The sequence below is a fragment of the Arvicanthis niloticus genome, chromosome 2 (assembly GCF_011762505.2).
Source record: "Arvicanthis niloticus isolate mArvNil1 chromosome 2, mArvNil1.pat.X, whole genome shotgun sequence".
NCBI lineage: Eukaryota > Metazoa > Chordata > Mammalia > Rodentia > Muridae > Arvicanthis > Arvicanthis niloticus.
Window position 1 is genome coordinate 7,735,286 of NC_047659.1, and position 16,770 is coordinate 7,752,055.

Consider the following 16,770-nt stretch of genomic DNA (forward strand, 5'->3'; position numbering starts at 1 on the left):
CACAACACACAGGTATGCCGATGCATGCTGCGAAATGACGGCAGAACAAAATATTATGCATTTTGTTTTCTGTAACGAACCCGTTTCTATAAGGATAGTAAAGACGGTGGTAGCTTCAGAATTGGCTTGAATCTGGGCTGAGTTGCTTGAAGCGGTGTTCGCGGGCACATTGTGGTGAGACCAGGCGCAATGCTGCGTGCCCAGAACCAGGCTGCAGCGCCGTCACGCCAATGCCCCATGATGCCGACACCTCGCCTCAAATTCATGACCTGTTGAGTTTGAGTTCAATTTTGGTTATTCTGCATCCATAAACGTTTACTGTGGCCAAGTTTTTGTGAGCCCACATTTAATTACAGAACCCCATGTGGGGTCATGGCGGCATTCTCCCAAGCTGTGGTTTAGATGCCGCCTTCTTAGACAGGACAGACCTGTTTGAGGTTGAGCCCTCTGTCCAGTATTTTCATCCCATTCTGAACATTTGAAAACCCCCTCTCTCTTCCTGTCTTTGTCTTTTCTGTCTCTCTGCGCAGGGATATCTTCTAAAGAGCAGGGACAGGGGAGGCGATGTCTGCACTGGGAGCTTCTCAGCAGCTACTGGAACAGTGCTTGGAGGCTGAACTGTGTTCCTAAAGCGGCGTGAGCTGTCTCTCCGTGTTGGGGGGTGGAGGAGGGCGGTGTGTGCCTGAGGTCACCAGCACCAGCCCCTGCCACAAAGTAGAGGCACGAAAAGGGCAGCTTCTCCCCCAGGCCCCACCCACTTGGAGGACCCAGGAAGCAGATTTCTGTTGTGCCGGGCACCGATTGGCAACACACTGGCTGATGCTTTAGCAAGTACCTGGAAGCCCAGAAACATGGTTCCCTGCTGTCTCCAGCCTCTGCCTAAGGTTTCCGGAGCGCCCGTCCTCAGAGTAAGGGGAGGATGAAAGAACCAGCCACCATCCTGGTAGAGGGCTCTGCAGGGCAGGCAGACGCAGCAGGGACCAGTGCAGGCCTCTCAGTGTTCTGGAACCCAGGTGGAGAAGATCCTGGCTCCCCAGTTGGGCAGAATTAAAACAATTTTCTCTGCGATCTGCTGCTTACAGGATTTCAAACCAGCGAGGTATTAGCTTCTACCATGTGACCCCAAAGCCACTGCAAAGATGGGGAAACAGGGCTTAACTGCGTACATAGACTCTTTCAGGGCCTCATACCAGCCTCAGCTTAGTAGGCAGCTCCAGGGCCACCCAGGGATTCGTCAGTGGCAGAGGCTGTCCAGAGCAGGGGTCTGGCATCTGGGTCTGTACCATAGACCCCGAGGGTCCAACCAGTCACTCCTGGCCCTGTCGCTCCTGAGAGGAGGATCCCAGGGGCTCGTGGGGGTAGGAGGAAAGAACCAGCTCTCTTAGGTTGCCCTCTGGTTCCCACACACAGCGTGGCGTGGTGTGTATACCTTCCCCAGTTTTTGTTTTTAATTAAATGTGAGAAGCTGGTAAGACTGCTCAACAGTTAAGAAGAGACTCTTGCCCTTGTAGAGGACCCGGATTCAGTTCTCAGCACCATGCTGAGTGGCTCACAGTTCCGGTAACTCCAGCCCTGGGGGATCCGAAGCCTACAGACTCTGAGAAACTGCATTCACGTGCACGAATCCACGCTCATACACACATTTTTTTTTTAAGTAATTTAAAAAATGTAAAGGAGGGTTAGGGATATAGCTCCGTGTTAGACCGTTTGCCTGGAGTGCTCAGATTGCTAGGGTCAAATTGTAGGATGCTATCCTGGTGAGGTTTCTGTCAACCTGACACTAGAATCTTCTAGGAAGAGGAACATCAACTGAGAAAATGTGGCTTCGGTGCTGCAGCCACCCTGAGCAGGTGGCTCGGTGTGTTCTAAGACAGCAGGTTGAGCAAGCCATGCAGAGAAAGTGAAAGTCAGTTTGGTCCTGATGTTGATCACAGCAACAGAAAGCAACTAAGACCCTGTGTGTGTGTGTGTGTGTGTGTGTGTGTGTGTGTGTGTGTGACTATGTTGATTCTATTTCATTGGCACCAACAAGAACAGTCATTGAGTAATTAATTTAACATAGAAGTGTAAGATGGACATATGGTAAATTTGCAAGCTTTCTGTAAAGTGGACTTGATTGTGGATTTATTTTATTATTATTTTTTAACCTTTAGGCTGGAGTGACCTAAGTGACCCCTTTCCTGAATCCTTATTGGGATAAGGCTCTGGCCTTGGCAGAGGTGGCTCTCATCCCAGCAAGCCAAGGAAAATACACAATGAACATGAAGTCTCAGTTGTCGCTGGACATGAGCTAAAGACTGAGCTAAAGCTAGCCTGCCTGGAGTTATGGTACGCATTTTAATCCCGACATTTAGGAGACAGAGGCAGGCAGATCTTTTGTTTGTTTGTTTTTTTTTTTTTTTTTTTTTTTTTTTTTTTTTGGTTTTTTTGTTTTTGTTTTTCAAGACAGGGTGACAGGGCTTCTCTGTGTAGCCCTGGCTGTCCTGGAACTCACTCTGTAGACCAGGCTGGCCTCGAACTCAGAAATCCGCCTGCCTCTGCCTCCCAAGTGCTGGGATTAAAGGCGTGCGCCACCACCGCCCAGCACAGGCAGATCTTTTGAGTTCAAGGATAGCCTGGTCTACATAGTGAATTTCAGGCCAGCCAGGGTTGCACGATAGGATGGGGTGGGGAGCAGAGGTGGACACTATACCACAGTAAGCACTTCACACAGCCATTGTCCTGTCGTCTTTACCGGGCCTGCAGAGTGGCCCCTGTCCTATCTCTATCCCAGCCAAAGGTCCCCCTGTGGTTCTTGGTAGGGGAGTGACAGATGCTGACCAAATCTCTGCTCTCAGCCCCCTCCCCTTTCTGTCCATGTCCCTCCTGAGCATGGGGCAGAGGCCCTCATGTTCCTCTTCCTCTAAGCTTTCTATAGTTTCCGGGTGGCAGGGACAACTAGCATCCAGCTGCCCTCGCTCAGCTCAGCTACCTGACCCTTACAGTCCCACTCAAGTGGTGACGTTGACATTTTTCTTTATGAACCACGTAACACACCTCTACTGTTGCATGTAAACCATTATGGAAGTAAAATGGATCAAGATGGCCAATCAAGACTTCAGACACGGCAGGTGAGACAGGTTCTGGGCTTCAGAAAGAGGCGGAGGCCTTTCCACATCAGTGGGAGTTTGCTGCTTCTGTGGGGATATTTCCTAAGTCTGACAAAATATTTCGTAATAAAAAAACTTTCAAAGGTTCATTTCCTGTTTATATGTGTCTGTGTCTCTCTGTGTGTCTGTGTCTGTCTGTCTGTCTGTCTCTCTCTCTCTCTCTGTGATGAGTGTGAGGCCCACCGTCCTCTCTCTCCTGTTTCTTGCCCAGGTCTTATGTAGCTCAGAATACCTATCCTTGAACTTGCTATGTAGCCAAGGCTGACCTAGAGTTACTCATCCTCCTGCCTCTACCTTCTGAGTGCTGGGATTACAGGCATGCAGAACTACACATGGCTGGTCCTTTTATTTAGGTACCAAAGTGTTGGCCTGTACTTCAACTTGGGGATGCTGATTCCTCCAGACCTGTCTCCTCTCTAGTCTGGCTTCTTGGCCATCTGGAGAAGCCCTCAGCATCTCCTCTTTCTTGCCATCTGTGTTATTGCTGATCTTTGCTGACCAACAGGACTTGGCCTTGCCAATCACTCTGTGTGTGTGTGTGTGTGTGTGTGTGTGTGTGTGTGTGTGTGTGTGGTTTGAATATGCTTGGACCAGGGAGTGGCACTATTAGGTGGTGTGGCCTTTTTGGTGTAGGTATGGTCTTGTTGAAGGAAACGTGTCACTGTGGAGGTAGGTTTTGATACCCTTCTCCTAGCTGCCTGTTGAACCTTTGAAGTTGTAAGCCAGCCCCAATTAAATGTTGTCCTTTTTCAGAGTTGCCTTGGTCATGGTGTCTCTTCATAGCAATGGAACCGAAACTAAGACTCTGTGTGTGTGTGAGTGTGTGTGTGTCCCGTGTGTGGAGACACGAGGACAACCTCAAATATCATTCCTCAAGCATTGTATGTCTTTTTATTATTTTGAGACAAGGGCTCTCAGTGGCCTGAACTTCATTCACCAGGAAAGCTGGCTGGCCATCGAGTCCCAGGAGGTGCGTCTCTCCTCGGTGCTGAGATTAGAGGTGCACACAGCATGCTTGGCTGCTCTACACGGGTCCAGAGGATCCTATCCAGTCTTTACCATTTTATCCGTCAGTTGCTGACGGATGTATGAACCTCTTGATATGACTTGGTTTTTTCTCTCTAATTCCTTGGGTCATCAGAAAGTCCTTCCAAGCCTTTTCATGTCGGGTGGCATGATGCTGTCTGCTAGGTAGGCTTTAGTGTATTCTTGGGAACAAAATAAAGAAAACCATCAACTTGTACTAGCAAGCCAGCTGTGACCTGACAGCCTTAGAGTGGCTAAGATAGTGGCCACAGCCATCCCTTCCCTCCAAGGTCCAATGTGACACTTCTTTGAATCTCCTGCCTGCACAGCCCCATAACCAGGCCTCTCCTCTTGCTTCCCAGGGCTAGGAAAATAGGGTGTAAGTACCTGTTAGTCCTGGATTAAATCTCTGACTGGTACATCAACACAACAATGGGATTACTTCGAAAACAAGGAATGGATCACAGTATTACACATACTAGGCCAAAACTAGTAAGCTCTCGGAAGAGGGGCTGGTGAGATGAAAGCTGGAGAAGCCTGATGACCTGAGGTGGAGAGGACTGACTCCTGCAAGCTGCCCTGTGACCGCCACACATGTCTGTGCATGAGCCTGTCCCCTCTAAATAAAATGTAATAAAAAATTTTAAACGCTTAAAAGATGGGCATGCCAATATAAAAATGAGTAAAGATTTCAGTTGGAAATTTCTCAAAAAAAAAAAAAAAAAAAAATCTCTATAAATTGCCCAGCCCCTTAGTCACTAGGGAAATGCGAATCAAAACCACTATGGGATAACACTTCACCCTGCCGGGGTGACCAGCATAGAAGAGATTACCAAGTGTTAGTGAGACTCTGAGAAATGAGCCCTGGTGTCTCCTGGTAGGACTGTAAAATGATGGTGTTGCTTTCAACAGCTTGCCCGTTCCCCCATAGTGGTCCACAGAAACTGATACTGGACTCTGGGCTCCTTGCACCCCAGATACATCTCTATCCATCATATTTGATGTGAGAAAATACTGACAAGCCCCAGCTTAAGGTGTGGAGAGAGCTTATGGCTCCTAGTTTTGGTTCACAATGGTGGGGGAAGGCGTGTGGCAGAAGTACAGGGCAGCTGGTCACACTGTGTGCTCAATCAGGAGGCAGACAGCAAGTTCTGACCGGTTATAAACCTTATCACTCTGTCAGAGGGTCAGAGGAAATCACAGCTGCCTGTGACTCACGCTCTGGGATCTGACGCCCTCTCCTGGCTCTCATGAGTACCTACACACATATATGAACACACACACACACACACACACACACACACACACACACACACCCCTCTACAAATAAAATGAATCTTATAAAAACAGAATAAGGTGGATAGAACCTGAAATACCACACCTGAGGTTGGCCTCAGGTCTCCACACGTATGTACCTGCATGCATACCTACTTACCAACACATGCACACACACCAAGGGGTGAATTATATGGTGTGTGAACTATATCAACGAGGTGGCTACTATGAAAGTAAGAGCCCCCAGGAAGCCTAGGTATAGAAGAACCAGACAGGTAACAGCATGCAGTAGTGGAGACACAGCCTGGCCGTGGCTGTTTCCCACCATTGAAGAAACCCACTGACTTCTTCAATGAACCCAAAATGTGACCACAGAAGTTTGAAAAATAACATGATATAACAGGAGCATGCCACAGGAAGGTTTTTTTATCCTACGGTGAGCGAATTCTTCAGAATGGCATGTAGGGGACTCCCTCGGAATTAATTATGTCTGAGCATACAGAGTTGGTACAGTGAGGGACTCTGAGCTGTATTCTCCCGTGCTTCCTGTGGCCATGTGGTTGCTCATAGCAGTTGACAGCTCTGTGTGTGTGTGTGTGTGTGTGTGTGTGTGTGTGTGTGTGTGTGAGTGAGAGAGAGAGAGAGAGAGAGAGAGAGAGAGAGAGAGCACAAGCACATGGTTTGAGTCTGCTCTCAGGCCACCCCAGCATCCTGTCCTTTTTTCTTCCTTTCAAGACCACAGTGGACACTAAGGTGTCTCTGCATTGGCTGAAGCCTCACAGTCCACGTTCAGTTCCCTACCTCTGCCCCAGGTCACCTTCTGCCCCGACTCTGGATATCTAGGAACCAAACTCAGCAGCCTGGGAAGACAAACAATGCACTGCTTGGAGGCCAGCTGGGGTCAGTCCTCAGCAGTGGGCTGGGGCTGAGGCCATCACAAACACTACTTGTGCTTAGTCCTGGCAGTGGCTAGAGCAAGGTCCTGCTCAAGTCAGCTCCTGAGAACCCCACCCTGGGCTCAGCCTGGGCACAGTGTTTCTGTGGAGCTAGAAGAGAGCTTCATCAGGAGGGCAGGTATCATAGCAGTTGACAGTTCTGTGTGTGTGTGTGTGTGTGTGTGTGTGTGTGTGTGTGTGTGTGAGAGAGAGAGAGAGAGAGAGAGAGAGAGACAGAGAGACAGAGAGACAGAGAGACAGAGAGACAGAGAGACAGAGACAGAGACAGAGAGACAGAGACAGAGACAGAGACAGAGACAGAGACAGAGACAGAGAGAGGCCCAGAGAGGCAGGGAAAAAAATGAATCCCAGCTTTTAGCTTACACCCTTAGCCTGTGCCTTTCCCTAGGTCTTTTGTTTTTGTATTGTTTTGTTTGTTTGTTTGCTTGTTGTTGTTATTTTAGAAAGAGTTTCTCTTTGTGTTCCTGGCTGGCTTGGACCAGGTTGGCCTTGAACTCACAGAGCTCCACCTCTGCCTTTCAAGTGTTAAGATTAAAACTGTATGCCAACTACCCAGTTCTGAAGTCCCCATGTTAGCTGTGAGCCCTGGAGATCATATGTACAATGGGGACATATGGTCTGAGGGGACCAGGAGAGACCAAAGGTCTCAGCACTAGATACACATATGGTACCTGCTATCTTCTCTTTCTTTTCAGCTGAAGGCTAGTCCTACGGACCCATCATTCAGACTGCAGGGCCTGGAAGGCTGCCTGTGGTATATGCAGGTCTCACCACTGTCTGGGAAAGGAATCAGAGCCCAACAAACCCCTTGCTTTGGGCGACAGCCTCCGTACTTCAACCCACAGTCCCCTCCCTGGTCCCCAGGAGGGCTCTGGACCCCAGCCTTTACACCAGGGCTCTGCAGCAGCCTTAGTGCTGGAGCTGGTAGTGGGAAATCTGCATCTGCCTGCCTTTGCCTGAATCAGGGAGATGGGCTCCTGACTAAGTGGGCCTCTGCCTACAGTCTGCAGGGAGGCACAGACCTGATTCAGCTGGAACAATGGCAGGGAGCCCTAGGAGAGAGAGAGAAAAGGAAGTCTAGCTACCCGATTCTCCTGGAAGCTAAGGGACCAGGTCTCCCCCTTCCTGTCCCCTGGATGTCCTTGAAGCTATTTTTATGTGTTGCTGGAAACCAGAATTACAGCCAGAGCTGAGGTGCTGGGAGGTTTCCCTGGCACTCTGGGTCTTGCCTCAGGGAGCAAGAGCCTTTACGGGAAGATTGGTGGAGGTGGGACAGGAATCCATAGTGCAGGTGGGGAGCATGGGTCCCTGGTCAGTGGAGGTCATTATTAGCAGGCCCCTGATTGGCACACAGGTGAGAAACAGTGACTCTGGGAGGCTGTGGTGCTTGTGACATTCAGTCAGTCAAATCACCTTTGGCCTCTTTTTTTTTTTTTTTTTTTTTTTTTTTTTTTTGACAGTATCTCAGTGTGTAGCTTTGGGAACTCTCTATGCAGAAAAGGCTGGTCTCAGATTTACAGAGATCAGCTTGTCTCCTGCTTCCAGAGTGCTTGGATTAAAGGCATGCATTGCCACACCAGGCATGGCCTCCTTCTAAATATTACATTTATTTATCTAGTTTGTGTGTGCATTGACAAGTCAGAGGTCAGAGACAACTGGCAAGAACAGGTTCTCCCCTCTCGCCCTGTGGCTCTGAAGAATCAAATTTAGGTAAGCTTGGTAGCAAGCACCTTTACCCACTGAGCCAATCCAGCCTCCTTGGGCATTTAAGAAGGAGCGCCCCCTCCCCCCACCCCCCAGGCATCAGGAAGCAGGGGCTGGAGTGGGAGAATGTTGCCCAGAAGCGGAGCTTGCTGGTCTCTGCCAGGTCTGGGTGCAGGGTGAGGGTCACCCTCAAAACAGAGCCCTGTGTTCCAGCCACTCACACATTCACACTCTGCCCCAGAATCCTCCCATGGTTCCCTACTGCTCAGCAGAGGCCTACATGCTCAGTTCCTCTAGACCACATGTCTGAGGAGTTTGACCTTGCTCGAGTGCTCCCCTCCTGGCCGGTCCATTCTCAGCCTAGCCAGCACCTTCTGAGGAGCCTTCTGAGTGGATCCAGAGGGAGGACCCAAGAGCAGGCTGGGCAGGGAAGTGTGTGGTCCAGGGCAGAAACTCTGGACTGAAGGTGACTGCCCAGGGTGCATAACTCAGACTCCCCTTAATACTGTTTGTAGGACACGAAGACAAAATGGTGGAGACTCCTATGGAGAGCTCAGGTTGCTGCCCTGAACGTTAAAGAGATGGTGCAGCAAGAGCTTGTCGATGGTAGGAATTATTGGTTATAGTTCATGGTCACGGGTGCTCTTGATCTGAGGTCTCCAGTTCTTCAGTTTGCATTTTCCTCTCCAGCCATGCTTCCAGGGCCCAGTTCCCCAGTTCCCTGTCTCGATGGCCATCCTGAAGGTCATTTCCTGAGCTCTGAGCTCCTCAATCTTGTCACTTGCTCATGCTTGATGTGTGTGTGTGTCTGTGGTGTGTGTGTGTGTCTGTGGTCTGTGTGTGTCTGTGGTCTGTGTGTGTCAGTGGTGTGTGTGTCTGTGGTCTGTGTGTGTTTGTGGTATGTGTGTCTGTGGTGTGTATGTGTGTGTGGTGTGTCTGTGTGGTATGTGTGTGTATGCCTGTGGTGTGTGTCTGTGGTATATATGTGTGTGTGGTGTATATGTGTGGTATGTGTGTGTGGTGTGTGTCTGTGTTGTGTGTGTGGTGTGTATGTGTGTGGTATGTATGTATGGTATGTGTGTGTATGTGTGTGGTTTGTGTGTGGTGTGTCTGTGTGGTATGTGTGTATATGCCTGTGGTGTGTATGTGTGGTGTGTGTGTGGTGTATATGTGTGTGTGTGTGGTGTGTATGTGTGTGGTGTGTATGTGTGGTATGTGTGTGTATGTGTGTGGTGTGTATGTGTGGTATGTGTGTGTATGTGTGTGGTGTATATGTGTGGTATGTGTGTGTATGTGTGTGGTGTGTATGTGTGTGTGTGGTGTGTGTAGTGTGTGTATGTATGTGATGTGTGGTTTGTGTGTATGTGTGTGGTATGTCTGTGCGGTGTGTGGTGTATATGTGTGGTGTGTGTGTATGTGTGGTGTATGTAGTATGTCTGTGTGGTATCTGTGGTTTGTCTGTGTGGGGTGTGTGTATCTGTGTGGTGTTGGGGGGTGGAGTGTATATGGATATATGGTGTATATGGTGTTTGATATGTGTGTGGTGTATATGTAGTATGTTATGTTTGTGTGGTGTGTGTTTGTGTATATATATATATATATGGTGTATGGTGTATGTGGTGGTGTGTGGTATGTTTGTGTGTTATTGTGGTGTATGTGTATGTGGTATGTTGTGTGGTGTATCTGTGTAGTATATGGTATATGTGTATGGTGTGTGGGTGTATGATGTGTTTGAGCATGATGTATTTATGTTGTGTGTGTATGTGGTAATGTTTGTGGTGTGTGTCTGACTGTCTGTGTGAGTCCACATGGATTCAAGGACACACTCAGGTGTTCCTCGGGAGCTTTCTACTTTGCTTTTGAGGCAGGGTCTCTCTGGTCTGGCGTGCTGATTCAGCCAGGCAGGATGGCGAGTGAGCTCCAGGGCTCTGTCTTCTCAAGGCTGCCATTACATCACTGTGCTTGGCTTTCCAATGCACGGGTTCTGGAGATTGAATTCCTATCCTCCAGCTTGCAAGGCAAGCAGTTTACTGACTGAGCCATCTCTCCACCTCTGAAACACATTTCTGACTCCAGGGCGATCTGTGTCTCTCCATGGGAAAATGTGAAAGATGGTAAGGTCAGTTACCTGCCCCAGCCAGGGGATGACAGGGAAAACAGGAGTGAGCATTTCAGTCTTGCTCTCCGAAGCCTGATCTGGGGGCCATTTTCTGAAATCCGGATTGCTGGCTGTTGTCTGCTGATTCATGCCCTTGCTGTCCTTGCATAATGCCTGAGCTTCTGACTCCAGGCTCCCAGGTTGCCTATGCTCAATGCTTTCCCCACAGAGTCTCCAGCTCTGTTCGAAGGTGCGTCTACAATGTCACTTCCCAGAAGAGCCCCCACCCCCACCCCAGCCTCCTCCTTACTTGCTGGGTGTTATGGCTTCTGTTCTTTCTTCTAGGGTATTCATGGGTGCTTGAGGTATGGATTTGTTTGCCTGTTTATTTCTTTAATGTCTGTCTCCCTGGCCAGATAGTGGCTTCTTGCAGACAGCAATTTCTTCGCTCACCTCTGCAGTCCAGTTCTTAGCAGAGCTCCCAGTATACAGGCTGCAGAGAACTTTGCAGGATGAACCAATGGGTGAACTCCTTCATGGAAGAAGTGATTCAGGCTAACAGAAGCTTCGCCCAGAAGATGCTTATTCCTGGCCCTGTGCTGGACTTGGGGAAGCTAGCTCACCAGACTCCAAGTCCCTCCTGAAGTCTGTCTTCTACTTTTGCTGTCACTGAACATTCTTGGGCTTCCTTAAAAGAACCCATTATCACCTTGTTTCAGATTCTCAGTTACATTTTTGATCCAAGGGCAAAAATGCTATCATGGATCCCTGGCTGTGATATCCACACCCATCCAGGCTCCCAGATCTGGGCACTGGGACTTTCACCTCCTGCACTGGGAGATGCTCAGCTGTACCTTTGCCTGCCTATTGCAATGGGGACAGATTGTATTGACTGACAGGTTCCAGTCTCCTCTTCCCACTTTGTTGACAGGCACACTGAGCCCAGCTTTAGATTCCTTCTTGGGCCATGGAGTCAGAAGTCAGGGTCCCAGGGTCTCCTTCCTCCTGAGAAGATGGGTTTCCTGCCTCAGATGAGTACCTACTTCCTGGAGAGTGGCGGGGGACCTTGGATATAAGAGCATCAGCCGGGCGTCACCTCTAGTGCCTCATACCAACCCTGTTTACAGACAACCAAGCTGAAGAATAGAAGGGTCTGGCCACATGCCCGTGGCTCAGAGTGGCTGGTGGCATGGAACCTGGTTCTGTAGAATTCTTGAATCCTAACTTTATAGTTTATAAGCAAAGCAATTCCCAGTATCAAGAAAAATGTCATCAAAACCACGTGGTGCAGGACTCAGCCGTGTGGGCGTCCTCCGCACTGTGGACTGCCACAGGTCTGATCTCCCTTTGAATGACACACAAACCACACCCAAATCTCCCGCTCATTAGTTCTCCTGTTCACGCCCAAGTCCAACCCCTCGCGCTATAGGCTCCGCCCCCGCGGGCAGCGCTGGCCTCCCATTGGCCTCCGTTTCCATGGTTACATGGGACCTGCAGCGCTGCTGGCTTCCCGACACGTGTCCCACGGAGCCGCCCGGAATTTGACAGGGGACCATGTGCGCGGCAGCGCGGAGTCAGACAAAGACGGGGAGGCGGTGGGGAACGAAGCCCGGTGGAGAGACGAAGCCAGGCGGAGAGGCTGGAAGCCGCGCGCCTCCCTCCTGCAGGACAACTCGCTTCCCTCATTATAGCTTGAAGAAGGGATTAAACAATAAACAAAAAATTAATACGAGAGTGAGATGGGGAAGGATCAGAACCAGCCCCACCTACTGTCTCTACAGTCTAGCATCTTTTATGACTGTGAACGCGCAGATTCCCTACTTACATCTGGCCCTGGGCATCTCAGCCCACCTTGACTTCAACCCTGGAGGTTCAAATTCAGTTGATTCTGGCTAGTTCTAGTAAGGAAAGCTTTTCCAGCATGGTTGTTTCGATGCTTGAAAAAATGAGATCCAAGCAATTGTGGGGAACCAAGACCTCTCCGGGCCATGCATCCTCTGCGGCTCTTACTGCCTTCAGGCATCCTATCTCCCGTGAGGCTCTCCTGCGCTCTGGCCCCAGCGCTGTGGGGCACGGGCTTGTGTCCTCTCGCACCCCCATTTCTCCTCTTGCAGCCCTTTATGGTTAGTGGTTACCCTAACGTAACAATTGCTCCAGATTTAGTGTCATAAAACAGCAGAGTTCTACAGGTCAGAGGTCAAACCTGGGTGAATTCAAGGTGTGCAGTAATATTGGGTTCCTTCTGCAGGTTCTCGTGTGTGTGTGTGTGTGTGTGTGTGTGTGTGTGTGTGTGTGTGTGTGTGTGTTAGCACTGGGTTCCTTCTCAGACTTTCTGTCTCTATATATCTCTCGTGTGTGTGTGTGTGTGTGTGCGCGTAAGAGAGACAGAGACAGAGAGAGAGAGACTGGGTTCCTTCTGCAGGCTCTCTCTTGTGCATGCATGTGTGTGTGTTAGCACTGTGTTGTTCTTCAGTCTCTCTCTCTCTCTTCTGTGTTTCTATGTCTGTGTGTGTTAGCACTGTGTTGTTCTTCAGTCTCTCTCTCTCTCTTCTGTGTTTCTATGTCTGTCTCTGTCTCTTTCTCTCTCTGTGTGTCTCTCATGTGTGTGTGAGAGAGAGATAGAGACAGAGAGAGAGAGACAGAGAGATACTGGGTCCCTTCTGCGGGCTCTGTCTCTTGTGCATGCATGTATGTGTGTTAGCACTGTGTTCTTCAGTCTCTCCCTGTCTCTCTCTCTCTGTCTCTCTCTCTCTCTCTCTCTCTCTCTCTCTCTCTCTCTCGTGCGTGTGTGTTAGCACTGGGTTCCTTCTGCAGTCTTTCTGTCTCTGTTTCTGTGTGTGTGTTAGCAGTCTGTCTCTCTCTCCTTCGTGTGTGTGTGTGTGTGTGTGTGTGTTAGCACTGGGTTCCTTCTGCAGTCTTTCTGTCTCTGTTTCTGTATGTGTGTTAGCAGTCTCTCTCTCTCTCCGTCTTGTGTGTGTGTGTGTGTGTGTGTGTGTGTTGGAAGGGTCAACTTCCTTACCCTTACCTTTTTCTGAGCAGTGAGCCCACCCACTGACTGCCTTTCCAATCTTTGGCCTTATGGTTACCTTGCTCAGGTGCTTCCTCTTCTGTTACCTGCTTCCCCATTTCAGAGCCCCTCAATCTCTCAGGTGGTCTAGAATAACCCCCCACCTCAAAGGCTGGTGGGCTGCTGCCTCTGTTCCTTCTGTCTCTGGAGTTCTCTGGGGTGAAACAAGCCATCTGTGAGCCCCAGGGGTTAGGCTGGGGACATTGTTCTGCTAACCAGTTCACCTTTGGAGTCCACCATCACCACTCCCCTAAGCCACTCTTTCTGTACCTCGGCTTTCTCCCAGGATGCCTGCGGTGGTGCCGGCCCACTTCAGATCTCCTCTGACCATAGGCCAGCACTCTAAAGTATACCTGCAGCCTGCAAGGAGAGCCCAAGTGGACACACACAAACCCTGATCTGCCCCGCCCACTGGGCTCCCCCAGACCCTTCCTTCTCCTATCTTGTTTCCTCTGTCCCCTGAATTTGAAATCATTTCCTGTTTCCTGTATATCCCAGGGTGTTTGCCAGCTCCTGGCCTTTGCTGGGGGGCCGTGGGTTGTGTTCCATGCTGGATCTTTCTGTCTACCTTCATGCATGTCTCCAGGAAGCCTTGACTGATCCTGACCTGGTCCATTTTGTCGTCCTTTCCCAGCGCCAGAATGTGTTTATTATTTATTACCAGCACAGAGACCTTGCCTGTCCCCTCTCTTCCCTCACAGTCCTGTGTCTGTCTGTCTGGCCACCATGAGCTGGTCCCGGAGCTGCAGGAACCCTGTGAACTTAGGACTTGGTCTATGGAGAGACCCACTGAGTATGAAGGGTAGGTGGAAGAGCCTGTCCCTTTACAGAACATACATGATGCCAGAATGACAGCAGTCACTGTGCTAGCAGCCGCTGACACCGGAAGCTACCGACACCAGAAGCTGCTGACACAGGAAGCTGCTTGGTGGCATCTCCAAGCTTGCTTTACATAAGTTTTCAGAATGGCTCAGGAGTCCAGCTCTCACTAGCTCCCACTTTAGGGATGAGGACCTTGGTCCCTCAGGTCCCTCATACCTGGCTTTCCAATAGACTAGAGGCCAGGGAAGTTTCTCATGATTCCTGCGTGGAGGGGGCCTGGGGGCCAGCCCCAGCTGTTGTCGAGGTGAGGCATGGTGGCTCTTCCTGGCGGAGGCTGAGGCTGGTCAGGACTTGGGTGGGGCTGGGCAGGCAGCTGGGAAGCAGCTTCCTGCATGCTCTTCCCCAGTCCGGCTTCCTTCCAGACCCTTCCTGTTTCCTTTTCCTCAGTGTTCAGCCAAGCGATTGTCATCCTTATCCCTCCCCGGGCCTGCCCGGGCAGGATGTGGAGGCAGGAGGTTCGGTTTTCAAAAGTCAAGTGTGGATTAAACACCTTGAACTGCAGTCTCATGTGCCTCAAACAGTAACTTTTGTGTTATGTGTATTTTACCAAAATAAAAAGAATTGAAGGGCTTATGAGATGGCGCAGCAGATAAAAGCGCTACCAAGCCTGAGGGCCTGACCTCAGTCTCTGGAACACACGTGGTGGAAGGAGAGAAACCATTCCTGCCTATTGTCCTCTGTGGTGTGACGTGTGCTCTCCCCACCAAATATATTTTAATAATTGAAAATTTTTTTCAAGACAATGTTTCTCTGTGTAGCCCTGGCTGTCCTGGAACTCACTCTGTAGGCCAGGCTGGCCTCGAACTTAGAGACCTGCCTGCTTCTGCCTCCCAAGTGCTGGGATTAAATATGTGTGCCACCATGCCCATCTATGATTATAAAATTTTAACATCAACATTGTCAAAAGAAAGGAAAGTGGCTCATATCTCCAGAATGTGAGGCTCTCTCACAGTGAAGCGGTCACCTCCCCCTTGCTCCGCCCCATGCCTTGTCACCTCATTCTCTTCTAGGAACTGAAGAGCTGGGGGCCTGGCAGTCCCATAAGGGGGTACTTCTGGCTCTAGGAGCCCATGGCAAGGAGATATTAGGAGTTTGGGTCCTAGATGGGCTCTCCCTCTTCAATTCTTGCAGCCTTGAGAGTCGCAGGTTTTTCCTGCCCCCGACTCTCCCAACAACCATGGTTCATAGAGATGTCCTCCCCAGAGGGTGGAGTTCTCTGCTGGCACAGTCCACTACTCCATTCTTTGACTACCATGACAAACAGACTCTCGTTTTTTAAGGATTTATTTCTATTTGATAAGTGTGTGACTGCACATGTGTCTGTGAACCATGTGGCTGCCTGGTGCCCTCAGAGACCAGAAGAGGGCATCGGATCCCCTGGAATTGGAGTTCTAGGCCGTCATGAGCCCCGTGTGGTGTTGGGCCTTGGACGAGGTAACTCCATTTAATCTGTTACCTTTGGTCACGTAGGACAGGTAGAGTGTGTGACTAACAAGTCTCCACCTCCAGAGATTTAAATATTAATGAATTATCAAAAGGCCAGGGGCGTAGCTAATTAAGTTATTCCCTCCCCTTTCTCTCTTCCCTATAAGACTGGTCTCCCCTGGCCTTTGAGGGGGGAAGAAGCGCACAACACCTACATCCATTCACCATGTCATGAACAATAAAAGCTTTGGAAAACCAGACTCCACGTGTCCATGGTCTCTCCGCCTGATTCCCAGCTTTTGGAACCCTGGAACCTTGCCGATGCAGCCGCCGGCCCGCCCACCGACAGCTGCATGAATGTGGGGCTGGCGGCGTGGGAAGCCCTGGTGCCAGACCGCCCTGAGACTCTGTTGCCGGACTCCCTCCTTTCCCCGCCCGCGAGATTTCTGCCCCACAGTGTGGGTGCTGAGAACCAATGCTAGGTCCTCTGCAAAAGCAGCAAGAGCTCTAACCACTGAGCAACCTCTCCAGCCCCTGCACCCTAACCCTGTTTACCTCTCCATAATGCTCAGTGGACAAAGGGCTGGGTGTGAGGCCAGGGGACTACATAAGACCTTCAGCCACTGACTGCCTCTGTGTCGTAAGGGATGTCATCTCTCTGTACAGCACCAGGTCCTTCCTGTAAGCTAGGGCAGTGGGACACGAGGGCTCTGTCTGGCCAAGGTTCTGTCTGTCTTCAGTACTACCTCCATCCTCTCTGCTCAGATGCGTCTGGTGCCCCCGGAAGAAGAGGAAGAGGAAGAAGCCAAGGATGACAAAGCCAGTGGAAGCTCTTGGCTCCCTGGGTCTGAACCTTTGGGGCTTTCTCAGATTCTGGCAGCCCCCACTCTGGATTCCACCCTCTCCTGCTCTGGCTGGACTTGTGCCCTGTCATTATGGGGGCAAACGCCCACCAAAGTCACAGGACCTCAGAACTAGGGGTTATTCCCCATGTCTCCTGCAGTCTCTACAGGACTGGGTCCATGGAAGCCTAGAAAGCAGTTTAGCTGCTACTGAGAGCAAGGAGCAAAGGAAGGCAGAGATGCCTATGCCAGGTTCAGGGCCTGCGTGAGACACGCAAATGCTTCACGAGCAGAAACCGAGCCATAGTGTTGCCACTGAGATCTATAGATAATAATATTGCTACAC

At 50.3% G+C, this 16,770-nt stretch overlaps 1 long non-coding RNA gene across 1 annotated transcript; it reads left to right on the forward strand.

The window, feature by feature from the left end:
• Nucleotides 1-628: 628 nt before the first annotated feature.
• Nucleotides 629-3,236, forward strand: LOC143441253 (uncharacterized). The gene is made up of 2 exons (XR_013108479.1): nucleotides 629-1,099; nucleotides 2,154-3,236. It is a non-coding gene; the product is annotated as an uncharacterized LOC143441253 (long non-coding RNA).
• Nucleotides 3,237-16,770: the final 13,534 nt, after the last annotated feature.